This window comes from Zootermopsis nevadensis, unplaced genomic scaffold (assembly GCF_977971745.1).
Source record: "Zootermopsis nevadensis isolate Lab colony 2312 unplaced genomic scaffold, Znev_1.0 Znev_ptg000050l, whole genome shotgun sequence".
NCBI classification, from domain to species: domain Eukaryota; kingdom Metazoa; phylum Arthropoda; class Insecta; order Blattodea; family Termopsidae; genus Zootermopsis; species Zootermopsis nevadensis.
Window position 1 is genome coordinate 1,718,308 of NW_028259182.1, and position 13,464 is coordinate 1,731,771.

The 13,464-nt window shown below is 35.6% G+C and overlaps 1 long non-coding RNA gene across 3 annotated transcripts in view; it reads left to right on the forward strand.

The window, feature by feature from the left end:
* The first annotated feature begins 865 nt into the window (after positions 1–865).
* The window catches only part of LOC147871523 (uncharacterized), a 48,244-nt gene continuing 35,645 nt past the window's right edge, over positions 866–13,464 (forward strand). The window contains exon 1 of one of the 3 annotated variants that reach the window (XR_015538719.1): positions 866–1,181. This is a non-coding gene — a long non-coding RNA (uncharacterized LOC147871523). The remainder of the gene's footprint in view (positions 1,182–13,464) is intronic. The other 2 variants (XR_015538720.1, XR_015538718.1) reach the window with 2 other exon arrangements.

A 13,464-nucleotide genomic window follows, 5' to 3' on the forward strand; every position in this document is an offset into this window, starting at 1 on the left:
CATAGTAATTAATATTCGCCTAAATAACGATACTTGAATAATTTTAAGCATTGTAAGCAGTTGTTTCAATTTGTTCTGCCCATCGAATATATTTTTACTAAAACGTATTCTTACGATAACAAAGAAGCTTATTATTTTTATTTAGTGTTATGTCTGACGCCAGATCCATATGAACAGGATCCTTCCATCCTTTTCTCGGACTGGGACCTGAAGTGGTTTGCCATTGCCTTCTTCTGTGTGTGAATGGAGTAATTGTTGGGATGCCACGGAGAAACCGGGGAAGCCCCCGGAGGAAAACTCCGTGTTTCCTAGACCACGGCCTTGCCCAACACAAGTTATAAATTCGGGCACCGCCGGGAATCGAACCCGAGACCCCAGGATTACAAGGCCAGCGTTCTAACCGCTAGACCACCGTGGCTATAACAAAGAAGCTACTGCGAAATAATTATTGTAATACCAATTGTGTAATTCATTCTCCAAGACGATTTCGTGTTAAATATGGAAAGACGAACTTAATGTGACACAGACGCCTCGAGGCCAAGGCACCCGATATTTTTGTCTCAGGTAGTAGCTTCTAAAATTGCTTCCTATAATGTGAGGCAAAGCTTTTAAACGAACGTCGCACTGTAGTATGGCCAGCACATAGCTTATAGGATCTTTTCACCGTCATTATTATCATTATTATAGTTAGTTAAAGGTAGGTGATGGTGTACCTACTTTCTTTTTGTTGTTTAAAAAGTTATTTTATCATGATTGCCCCCTCAATTGCTTGTATGCAATAATAAGAGGGCAAGACTATAACACACAGGGAACAGATTAAACTCTATTATATGCACACGGTAGAAAGGGGGAAAATTATGTTTTCTAAAGTGAAAAAAAAAGTCTTTTTCGTCAGAATAGTTTTTAAAAGATTTCAGTCTTTGTGTTGTCAGTTTTGAAGCTTGTAGTGCAAGAGTTTGACGTGTTGACGATCCAGTGTGAGGTTCCACATATGCAAATGATTCGGGCTGTGTGTCTACAGAAATCTTTGGCCGATGTAGGAGTTTTGTTGTGTGGTTGAGCTAGTGTATTTTGTTTTGCATTATAAATATACCAACCTTGTTCTTCGGAAGACTTTAAAAATGAATTATTAACAATTTTTTTAACGACCTTAAAAGTTCAGTAATCCACCAAAAATTAATGTAAGTATATGAACTCGGTAAAGTGCTTTCGAGCGTCTAGAATATATTTGGAGAAATGCAATAATCATTTTATGTTATTTATTTAAAACAACTGAATAGCGTTTTATTCATACGACTTTGCGTATTTATTAGAAGTATTCTCTTGCAATAAAGTCTAATAAAAGATAAACTTGTGTAAAGACGTCATTGGAGTAAATAATTAATATCAATTAATAATAAATTTTAAAAGTAGCTAAAATAATGGAAATATAAATTCGCGAGTGATCTAGAAGAATGATTGGTATTTAAGGTGGTCAGGCCAGAAAGAATTATACTGTGGATAAAATACGTAAGTAAATACAACAAAGTCACATTTTAATATTATTTAAGTGTGTAACATGTAATTTATAAGAAAAATTTGTGTAATAATGTACCATTATGAGTACATTTACACTACTAATAGTAATAATACAAATACATGTAACATATTAAAAATAAAATGTATTTCTAAGATGATAGAGTTGCGTCATATTGTGAAAATATATATTTAATTAATTAATATTGTTCGTCTAATCAATTCATCTAATTAATTAATTAAAAATGTATTTCGAAAATAGATGCTGCACTAAGTAGCTGAGGGGCAAGGTTTATCTCCGGTATATAGACCCTATAAAGTGGTGAATAGATAGAATAATAATAATATTAACAGCGATATTTTAGGGATTATGTAATTGCGTAAATAAACTGTGGAACATGGAAAATGAGTTAGAATTCCGAATGAGAAATTAAGAAGCAGGAGTGCTAACCATTCTACCACGACTTTGGGTTAGATGCAATAAGTCACTTGAGGACGACAGTAGAATCAACTCCCGAAACGTCGTGTATATAGAATGTTTCTCAGACAGAGAACAAAGTCTAAAGAAATATCGGTATAATTAATAAGCTATTACCACTGACGTTTAGAAAATCGAAAGAATGAAATCTAATTACGTTATTTAATGGAATTTACGTAAGAATAAAATGTAGGATAATTGTAAATTTTTTGACGTCAGTGTAATAAAAGTGTTACGAGCAACACAGTGCATTTGAACGTCCTTACGTCTAAATACTGAAACGAGTGTGTGGTTATGAAATACAAGAGAGAGGGCATTGATGTAGAGTTAGACCTAGCCTACGGCCATTGCTGAGGTCCAGCAAAGGGGGCGTTGAGACAGTCTGAGGTAGCTGACGTCTTGGAGCCAACCAACCCGACCGAGATCCACTCATTTGTTAATTACTACTTACATACACATTTATGTTGACTGAAAATTCTTGTAGTATTTTACTGTTAGGCTTTTCATCTCTTCAAGATTTTTTCTGATAATAGGGACTGTAATTTCCTATCCAATACTGAAATTGGAATTACAGAATTATCAAGTGAAATTATCAAGGAAATTGAAATATAATTTAAGAAGATCTTGTTAATAATTAAATTATTATATCGTTATCTAAGAGATACGAAGAAAATAATGTTTTAAGACGCTCAAGTTGGCAGGACTGTTACTTAAGTGTCGACGAACCGTACGTTTATATAAGATATGCAATGATCGAATTGCGACACGATATTTCAGAATTTTTAGGCATGTCATGGTGAAACTGTAACTCAAGATTATGTTCTCTGAAAGGTTTGGTGACTTGCTAAGTGTGTCACCAACATCAGTAGGGTTATTCTTATTTGTGGTACACATTTGAAGCACAAATTATTTTTAGTTTTCATATTAAAACGTTTAGGCCTATACAAAGAGATGACATTATTATAACTGTGCCAATTTTTGTGGATTTCTAGTCTATTATTACCATTATTAATATTTAATATTTAATTTTGATATGAAACCTCTTTAACGAGGAGCGGCCTGACAAATTTTCTGGATGGTGTTTAAAACCTGTAGCACAGAATTGCAAAACTTACAAACAGAAAATTTTGTTTTTCGTAGATGATATTTTTCGAAAATAAAGGATTGAGTTCAATATAAACCATATCATTTCTTGAACAGTTGTACCACTATCAGCGTCTTAAATTTAACTCTGTTGCATGACGTTGTTATCACCGGATTAGACAAAGCAGTCGATTCCTTTGCAAGACATATTTCGTCGTCACACGTGTTCATTAGTCGATGCAGCTACGTTAAGTCTCCGGTCGACTGCATGTTCACACACGTGGGAACAGTTTAACATCGAGTTATCGACTGTAATTATCGATAGTTTAGACACGAAAGTGTTTAACATCAGACAACATTAGTATGATGCCTTCTTCTAAAAATATGTCAAAGAAATTCACATAAGATAAATTATTTTATGAACATTTCTTGGTGGGCTATATAAAATTCAGATTTCCATATCAGAATACGTATTTAAGAAGGTACAAATATATATTTTATTTAATTATTTATTTATCTGACTCTAGCAGTGAGATTCTCTCCATTTGCGACAGACGTACACAATATATAATATAAAACATGCAAGCTCTACAAAAAGAAATATAAATTAGACTGTATCGCATATATAACAGAATTGCGTGCCTTATTCAGTTCTATGGAAACTCTGATTGTCAAATCCATCACGTGTTATGTTCCTTAATTATATCATCCAGATATCGATCCGATATTTCTCGTTCAAAATTAAGTACAATGATTATTACTAAGAGGCGTTCTATAATGCTTGTTACAAAATACAAAAATAACAACTGGACAATCAACTACTGATTATTTAATTACGTGTCATTACTTTGGTGTATTTAGGTGAGATTGGCATTTACAAGTGTTCGGAATATTTCATAAGGCTTGGAAACGGTACTAGTTATGAATGTAATGATATTATACACGTCTGGATGAAAGTTAATAAAATATTGTACTCTACCTTTGTGACATGCAAGACATTACGAGCATATTAACTGATTTATATAATTAACTTTATATTTTGTTCTTTTCATCTAAAGAAATGAAAAAAGTGTAATACTGGTTTGGTGCAACCTGGATTAAATTAATATTTCTCTCGTAATTTCCTGGTTTACAAGGGAATATGGGCTTTTCATATTATGTCAATCACGACTTTTGAAATTGAAGTTAAACCTTTCATTAACACTACGTGTAACATAATACAGCACAAATAATTACTCAACTAAATTCTTTTATCAGCGTGCTTGAAAACAGCGAAGAGCCCACGAGAGGCAAAATCTGATAAACATGACAATAATTGTAATTTAGCTAACTGAAATATTTTATTAAACTGTTTCGCAACAACAAATAAAGTCAACCGAAAGCAAGATTTAGAAGGAAAGCGAAACTAATCGCTTGAAAAAGAGAATAATACAGTTAAGTAAGTGGAGATGGAAGACACCAATCTTCCTACTGACCGCCGTGTGAACCTCAAATACTATTACTACGCAGAGATAACTGTGAAGATAGGACTGCATTTAAAAAATAAAATCTAAAGTGCATGAGTAAAAGAAAGGATATTTTAAATATGGGCTAAGTAAGGGTCTAATGATATCAGTAGGCTAAAGCAGGCGAGCCTTAATGTTCCTTCTCACTACATTAGCAGCTGATTAACTGACCTTGAAGTCATGAAGTGGATTAAAAGTGTAGTCGTCTATGATTGAAGACATTAATTTTTTTATTAAAGTGTTTGTGAACTGTGAACAGCCTATGACAAACACAAATAGACCATACACGTTAAGAATAAATAAATAAAAAAAGAAATTAAACCAAAACACATAATCCATATTAAACGTAATTACTTAAATAAATCAGAAACCAAAAATCGTGGCTTTGCTTTTAGAAACATAGATCATGCGAACATCTGCGAAAAAATGAAACCCTGAAGTCAATATTTCATTACAAATTTCTAACGTGTAAGTGTGGTGACAATTTAACTCTAATAAATAATGTATCTCATAAGTGTATAACTCTGGCACTTAGATCAGTCTGGTTCTCACTTGGATGGGCCCTTGTTACCTCGACCACGTTCTAGGCTCCTAATTATAACCCCCACTACTTTCGTTTATTTCTTTTTATCCTCCATTTTATTGTTGTTATTATTACTCTTTCCTTACCTTTCTTGGTTCACCAGAAAATATATATATATATGCAATTACCCTTTCCCTTAGGGCGATTTCAGTCAAACTCTACAGAGCCCCTGCTCAGACAGGCGCCCTTCTGTACCGTTAAATAAGTTTTATATTTCCGCTTCTTACGACCCTTAAAATTACTTGACGGGAATTTAGTTTTGATTCCTAGTTATATTTTATTAGTCTTGAAGTCTGCACATTTGACCTTGAGATTCAAAGAAGCCAGATTTTTGTGGCATAATACTTGTAGCCACAAATTGTACCCTAAGTCTCTGGACCCTCAGTTACAAACAAGCTTATATATATATATATATATATACACGCGTATTTATTTTATTATTTATTTAGTGTTCTGTCTGACGACAGGTCCATATGAACAGGATCCTTCCATCCTATACTCGGACTGGGACCTGTTCATATACGTTCTTGGCAGATGATCCAGAAGTGGTTTGCCATTGCCTTCTTCTGTGTGTGAATGGGATGACACGGAGAAACCGGGGAAGCCCCCGGAGGAAAACTCCGTGTTGCCTAGACCACGGCCTTGCCCAACACAAGTTATAAATTCGGGCACCGCCGGGAATCGTACCCGAGACCCCAGGATTACAAGGTCAGCGTTCTAACCGCTAGACCACCTCATCTTATTATTATTTAGTGTTCTGTCTGACGACAGGTCCATATGAACAGGATCCTTCCATCCTTTTCTCGGACTGGGACCTGTTCATATACGTTCTTGGCAGATGATCCAGAAGTGGTTTGCCATTGCCTTCTTCTGTGTGTGAATGGGATGACACGGAGAAACCGGGGAAGCCCCCGGAGGAAAACTCCGTGTTGCCTAGACCACGGCCTTGCCCAACACAAGTTATAAATTCGGGCACCGCCGGGAATCGTACCCGAGACCCCAGGATTACAAGGTCAGCGTTCTAACCGCTAGACCACCTCATCTTATTATTATTTAGTGTTCTGTCTGACGACAGGTCCATATGAACAGGATCCTTCCATCCTTTTCTCGGACTGGGACCTGTTCATATACGTTCTTGGCAGATGATCCAGAAGTGGTTTGCCATTGCCTTCTTCTGTGTGTGAATGGAGTAATTGTTGGGATGCCACGGAGGAAAACTCCGTGTTGCCTAGGCCACGGCCTTGCCCAACACAAGTTATAAATTCGGGCACCGCCGGGAATCGAACCCGAGACCCCAGGATTACAAGGCCAGCGTCTGTTCGTGAAACAAATTCAGCTATTGTTTTAATTCTTGTACCAAGCTCGGGATGAAGGCTAACTTCCAGCTTGCCTGCATGGGAACCGAGACGGATCATTTAGGACAGCGACAGGATACAGGATGCGAAATCGGATTTCTATTGCAGACGAGGTAGGACTTTTCTCTTCGCAACAACGTCCAGACCGGTTGTGGGGCCCACCCAATTTCCAAAACCTTCGTTCTCGGGGGTAAATCAAACTACTCACTTACCTCTAGTGCTGAGGTTAAAAATGCGTGGATCTATACCTTTACTCCTCCATACGCCTGTATGGAGTGGTGCTTAGTTAAATCCCAGAGACAATTCTTCATTTACAACGTGTGACTTACGGATTTCTTTGAACGGTAACCCGCCTGCAGATTGTCAGGTTTCAGCCTCACTTTCTGAAAACAAAGTCGACTTCAATGAGTATGCGGACATACCACTCTCACAATTTCACAGTTAAATATATATACAGAGTATCACAAAAATATGTATACGCATTATAATAAGTAATATTAACCTCCGTATCGATCTCTCGTGTGTCGTGTTTACGAGGGGAAACTAGTGTGGTCTGTACTCAACAGATTGTTCCATAATTTAGACACTCAAAATGGAGGAGTATCGATCGAGAAACGTAAATTCATTGCATGTGTGTTTATATATTTCTTTTGGGACGCTGTGTATATGCATAAACATATAAATGATAAGCTTGAAGGAGTTTGATGATAATGTAATTTTTGGTTCTCAATCCAATATCGACTCTCAATTTGTCTCTTCTTGTGCATTAGCGTGTGGTAAGTACAGGAAAGGTTGGTATGAAGCCTGTACTTGATTATAAATAGGTACTAATATAATACTCGTATCAGGGAATTGTGCATATATATATATATATATATATATATATATATATATATATATATATGTACACCAGGGGTGGGGAAATTTTTCATGTTGGAAGTCCGCATTAATTTAGCTGTAATCAAATAAGGCTACTTTCAAGAAACATCAATTAGATATACTTAAAAATGTACATTATTTTGTAAAAATCTAACTACTATGTACTTAATAATTTCAAAAAATGAAAACTATTCGTTAATTTTAAAGTTAATTAATATTTTAATGACTTTGTTGTGTCTGCATTTTGTTGGAAAGCATTTGAATATTTGGTTGCAGCATGTATTAATAAAAATAAAATGATTCGTTCTGTAAAATTTGGATTCAGTCGAAAGGCCGCACTTAAGGACCTAGAAGGCCACAGGTTCCACACCCCTGATATACACCATACACATTCATAACAACTTAACAAATACGCTGTTCCAGTATCAAAGATTTTATAAATTATATTATATAAATTAAATATAACATATCAAAAATATTGTATGCATGTGAAAAATTCAGTTTTCCAATGTATTCATTCAATAATACAAATTAAAATAAATTAGTTTATATCGGGATGAAATAATGAAGAATTTTTGTTTATAAAAGCAGCTTACAAATCTTTCGACAATGAAACTGCTTAAGATATTTGGAACGACAACATCGAAATTAGATTCACTAAAAAATTAAGAACATTATATTCGGGACTTGATTACTCTCATTCATTTAAAACGTTCTGTCTTCTTGTTCGCCGTGTAAGGGCGTGAACATTATAATATAAGAAACTGTTTCACCTCTTATTTGGATGAGTGTACGACCAAAGAACAACTTTATATCAAGAATGTTTTAGAACAAATATTTAAACCTAAGATTGACGAAGTCACAGAAAGATTTGGAAAACTGCATAATGATGAGTTTCATTATTAATACTGTGGACAAAATATCGTGGTGATGAAATCAAAGATGTTCGTCGTACTCGTGGCACATATCAGTCATCAGAGAGACGAGAAGTACTTAAAACATTTTAGTCCAAAATGGGAAGGTAAGAAATCGATTGTTACCTGAACAGAAACTACAGGATATTATTAATATGGATCAGGAATACGTTGTGAGAATGTGGACTAGATTTCTTGTGAAAATGACAGCGAACCTTTGGGCCTTGTAAGAAACAGAGAATATCTTGGCTAATTGAGCAACTGACAACTTCTGAACGGGTTCGTCTTTGTTGCATGGAGTTATCGATAAGAGTTCATATAATATCGAAGTAGGACACATTATAACCTCTCTGTTAAAATCCTAATCATAAATAAATAATAGACCGAGGCGCGTCCACAAAGGAAGTTTCCCACTCGTCCCACAGCTAGCAAACCTTATATTGCGCGAAGCGACTGTGCTTACGTGATAGAGCAATAACGTAGCATGGCGCATGCACTAACGGTACTTTCCGCGTTCTCACAGTAGCATCGTTGCAGCTGTTGAAGATGGAGGTTCTTATTCCAGCTCCCGCCGACTGTGAAGTGCGGTCAGTGATAACGCTAGGCCGCACACGGCTCGACGGACAGCAAGTCTCCTGCAGGAGTTCAGCTGGGAGGTGTTTAATCATCCACCCTACAGCCCGGACCTCGCTCCCAGTGATTTCCATCTTTTCCTACACCTCAAGAAATTCCTGTCCGGTCAGCGTCAGCGTTTTGAGAATGACAGAGAGGCGGAGATGGTTGTCACACAGTGGTTCCAATCCCAGGCGGCAGACTTCTACGACACAGGTATTCAAAAGTTGGTCCCACGGTATGACAAATGTCTCAATTCCGGTGGCGAATATGTTGAAAAATAGCTGGACACTTGCTGTATCTGTTGCAATAAATATTTCCATGAAATTGTGTTTTGTTTCTGTAAACGGCCCCAGGGAAACTTACTTTGAGGACGAGCCTCGTATCACGCAAAGAAAGGGAAATCTATTTAGTGCTGTGATAAGTTTTAGTTCTATAATGCACGTAAAATAATACAGAAGCCACTATTCGTAAGAGCGCGGCGCCAGACCGTTCAAGTCGCCGGCCGAACCGCGCCCGCTGGCCGGCAACTTCCTCCCTCAGCGCCCAGCAAGAACGTTGATAATTACAGAGTTGGTCACAGCCGCCAGATCTCGATGTATGAAACCGCCTCGGGACAACAGCTTCTTGGCTGAGTCACGTAAATAAATAGTCGTTAAGGCGATGGAATTTGACATCATCTTCTTCTTATTCTTCTCATTAGATTTTCCTGTGGCCTGTACCAGTTCAGTCTTACGTGTGAGAAAATGTCTAGATCTTCCCTGCATGGGCAATCAGACGTCCAATCCCCTGGAGCAAAGTCCTTCTTGGGAAGCTGATAGTCACTCATTTAGTCAAGAAAATGAAACCCGATAGGTAATCACTGGTCCCTAACGTCAACCAGACAACCAATCCACATCCTCACACTTTTTGTGTCCATTTTAATATTATCTTACCATGTACTCCTATGTATATAAACAGAAAATTCATCACATGTTATCCAATACGATGTTTTATACAGATTTTACGGTTTTAACTAATGATTTCATGTACTTATCTTTTCCACCTCAAAACACAGGGGGGAAAAAAACTTATACAAAATTTTATACCAAAAAAGGCTGCAACATTTCCAGGTAAAACGCCATGAGTGTTTCTTACGGAGTTGAACAAATCGTAACGTTTGCGTGAAATTCATATTCACAATCGAAATTCTTTCATATTCATTCGTATTTATTGTTTACTAGTCATCCTATCGTTTGACTCTAAGCTCCGGGCAGCTTACCAGCGTCTTTCAAAAAACCACAGATAATTAAGATTGGAACTGGAGAAAATTGCTTAATCAGGAATATCGTAATTTGTATTCTCTGAGAAATTTTTATTTGGGTGATTAAAACATGGAAGATGGACAGAAAATCCACGAGTACCTCAGCAGAGACACGAAAATCATTAAACATCTTAATCGGATAACCCAGGTATAAATGGAGGGCACCGCTCGTGGTACCGCAGGGAAGATGGGAGGGTAAAGTTAAAATGGACCTTAAAGAAACAGGATGTGGGATGAATTCAAGTTGGTCAGAATGGTCTTGGGGGCTAGTTCCTTTGATGACGGTAATAAACCTTAGGGTTGAATAAAAGTAGCGAGATTTATGGACCAACAAAGCGAATACCAGCTTCTGAAAGTGTTGCTAATAATTATAATAACATTTTAAGATTCCTATCTTATTGAATGTTCCTTGATTTAGTCTCACAGAATTTAACCAAATCATCTCCCTGATGATGGAAGAAATAAGCACAACTGAAGCTTCTTTAAACTTCTATGAGATATCCCAGAAGGGCGTAATTTTCATAAAAACTATTATCCTATTTTTAAAAAAATGTTAATTCGTGACGAATTTACCAAATTCTGAAAGGAATAGGAAATTTGTACATCTTTATTACACAGATTTAATGATATTCCAAGAAGTTACACTGCGGGTGTATAGAGAAGTTATGCTTAATTAAATTATGCTGTGTTCATGTAATACGGATGACTACACAGACATTACATAAGCATAATATGAACTGTTCTGTTACCGGAATTTAACCGAGCCGTTGTGAGAACGTTCTCGGCAAGTGAAGGGGGTCCTTACAGGTTAACATGTCGATCGGCGTACGATTCAGTTGATAAAACAGACGGATGGTACGAATTCTTTTACGTTCGTCTAAAATAGTCTTATTTACATAAAAAGTTTGATAATTACAGTAGCAATTATGTGTTCTGTGTTCATCACAAGGAAATTTCTTTAAAAATCAGCATATTGGCTCAGAAATGAACTGTCTATATATGACCATAAATATGTACCTGCTTGTATATAATTGCCTAATGAGTGAACAGACATATGAAAACTAACACATAAACAAACACTGGGTTGTCATAAACTGGATAGCAACTGGAAGATGTGATAAAAGATGGCGAAAATGAAATTCTAATAAGAACACAAAACTTAGTGAATGTTACGCCAGAAATTTTCTCAAAATAAATGAAAACTCACCACGGTTTCTTTAATATATCATCAATATTTGATTGACACAAGTCTAATTTAATAACGTACATTATTCAACGATAATAAAGAAATTTCAGTGTGCGTCACTTATATATATTTTAAGTGCCTTGGTTTTTAACAGGAATGTTATCAAAACATTAATAAATTAAAAGCATAATAACTGTGAGCTGCAATGAATCTTTGATAACATAAAATTTATCAGAGATTTATATAATAGTTGCAACATAAAGATTTATAGATTATTTATTACATATATAATTAACTTCTCTAGAAAGATATTCCTTGAATACTGTCGTAACTATTATGACAAACTACTAGCTAAAAATTGAACAAAATATGAAAATATTTTAATATTTTCCGTCAAATCACAATTTTTAATAAGATAATAAAATATAAAATATTTAAAATATCATTTCACGTTCCGCATCGAATGATCGATTTACAAATTGGAACGTCTCTTACGACATGTCCTCAGGTATAAATTAGATTGGAAAAATTTAAAACTCGAATTACAATCATTTACAATGTTATGCAGTTTATTGAAATGTTCTTATCAGATTACTCTTATATATTAGAACGAAGGTATTGTTTTTTATATATGGCGTGGTTCATCTGATGTTCAATATTAGTCTGTGAAGCAATGATTTAAAGAAAATATTAATACATATGGAGTAATATAGAAAACAAAATGATGGAAGTAAATAAAATGTATAAGTAAAATAAAGTAAATTAATTTAAAAATACCTTCGTTCTAATATATAAGAGTAATCTGATAAGAACATCTTCAATAAATTGCATAACATTGTAAATGATTGTAATTCGAGTTTTAAATTTACCAATCTAATTTTATACCTGAGGACGGTTAAATATAACCGAAACATGTCGTAAGAGACGTTCCAATTTGTAAATCGATCATTCGATGCGGAACGTGAAATGATATTTTAAATATTTTATATTTTATTATCTTATTAAAAATTGTGATTTGACGGAAAATATTAAAATATTAACCTAATTCACAATATGACGCAAATATACTACCTTAAAAATATGAAAAATATGACCGGTCACTTGAGAAGTTTGTGTTACGCGGGAATTGTGGGTATAATTCTTTATGTTTGCTTCCGAGCTCTATAATTTTCATGACCAACAGATGGATAGAGGGCGAGGGTACAGAGGGGGGTACCTTTGTGTGAAAAGAGACCACGGCTGTCATCCTAAGTTTCTGGGAGTGCCATAAGTTTGAAATTTCCGGTATTCTTCCCCTCTCTGTATTTAAGTGCATACTCATAACAAACGTTTCCTACAGAAACCACAAAACTACAACACATCGGCTCTGTTGTCCGAATAAAGCAGAATGCAGTGCGCAGACAACTTCCTTACACGCAGCAACACAGGAATTGTCTCATTTTTCCGCTCTCCACACGAAAACAGATGACGAATATAAAGCACGAACGTGTGCGAACATGTATATCAGATGACCGTTATAATGAAGTAAACTTTATTCGTAAACAGGTATAATTTACGAAAATTTAACACTCTCAGGTAGTATCAAATTATTTTAACTGACAATATAGAGTCATATAATTTTTACAAACAAATATAAAGGAATAATGCTTATGTGTTAGCTTTACAAACCAACCCACTTCTGTAACAAAGAGAGACTGAATGCTTTTGTTTGTGAAAGCTGTTTATGAGCCAACTCCACGCTTGACCCAAGACAGAAGGAAATTTGTTAGATTTACGTTTAAAGAATTAGACACACTGGTTGAACAACAAGACGATAGGATCTTCATAATATTCTACGTGAAAAATTAATATTATTTACGATAATGAAAGAAACTATGGAAATAAATCAGAATGCAGAAAAGGATTTATAACTTGTGTTGGGCAAGGCCGTGGTCTAGGCAACACGGAGTTTTCCTCCGTGGCATCCCAACAATTACTCCATTCACACACAGAAGAAGGCAATGGCAAACCACTTCTGGATCATCTGCCAAGAACGTATATGAACAGGTCCC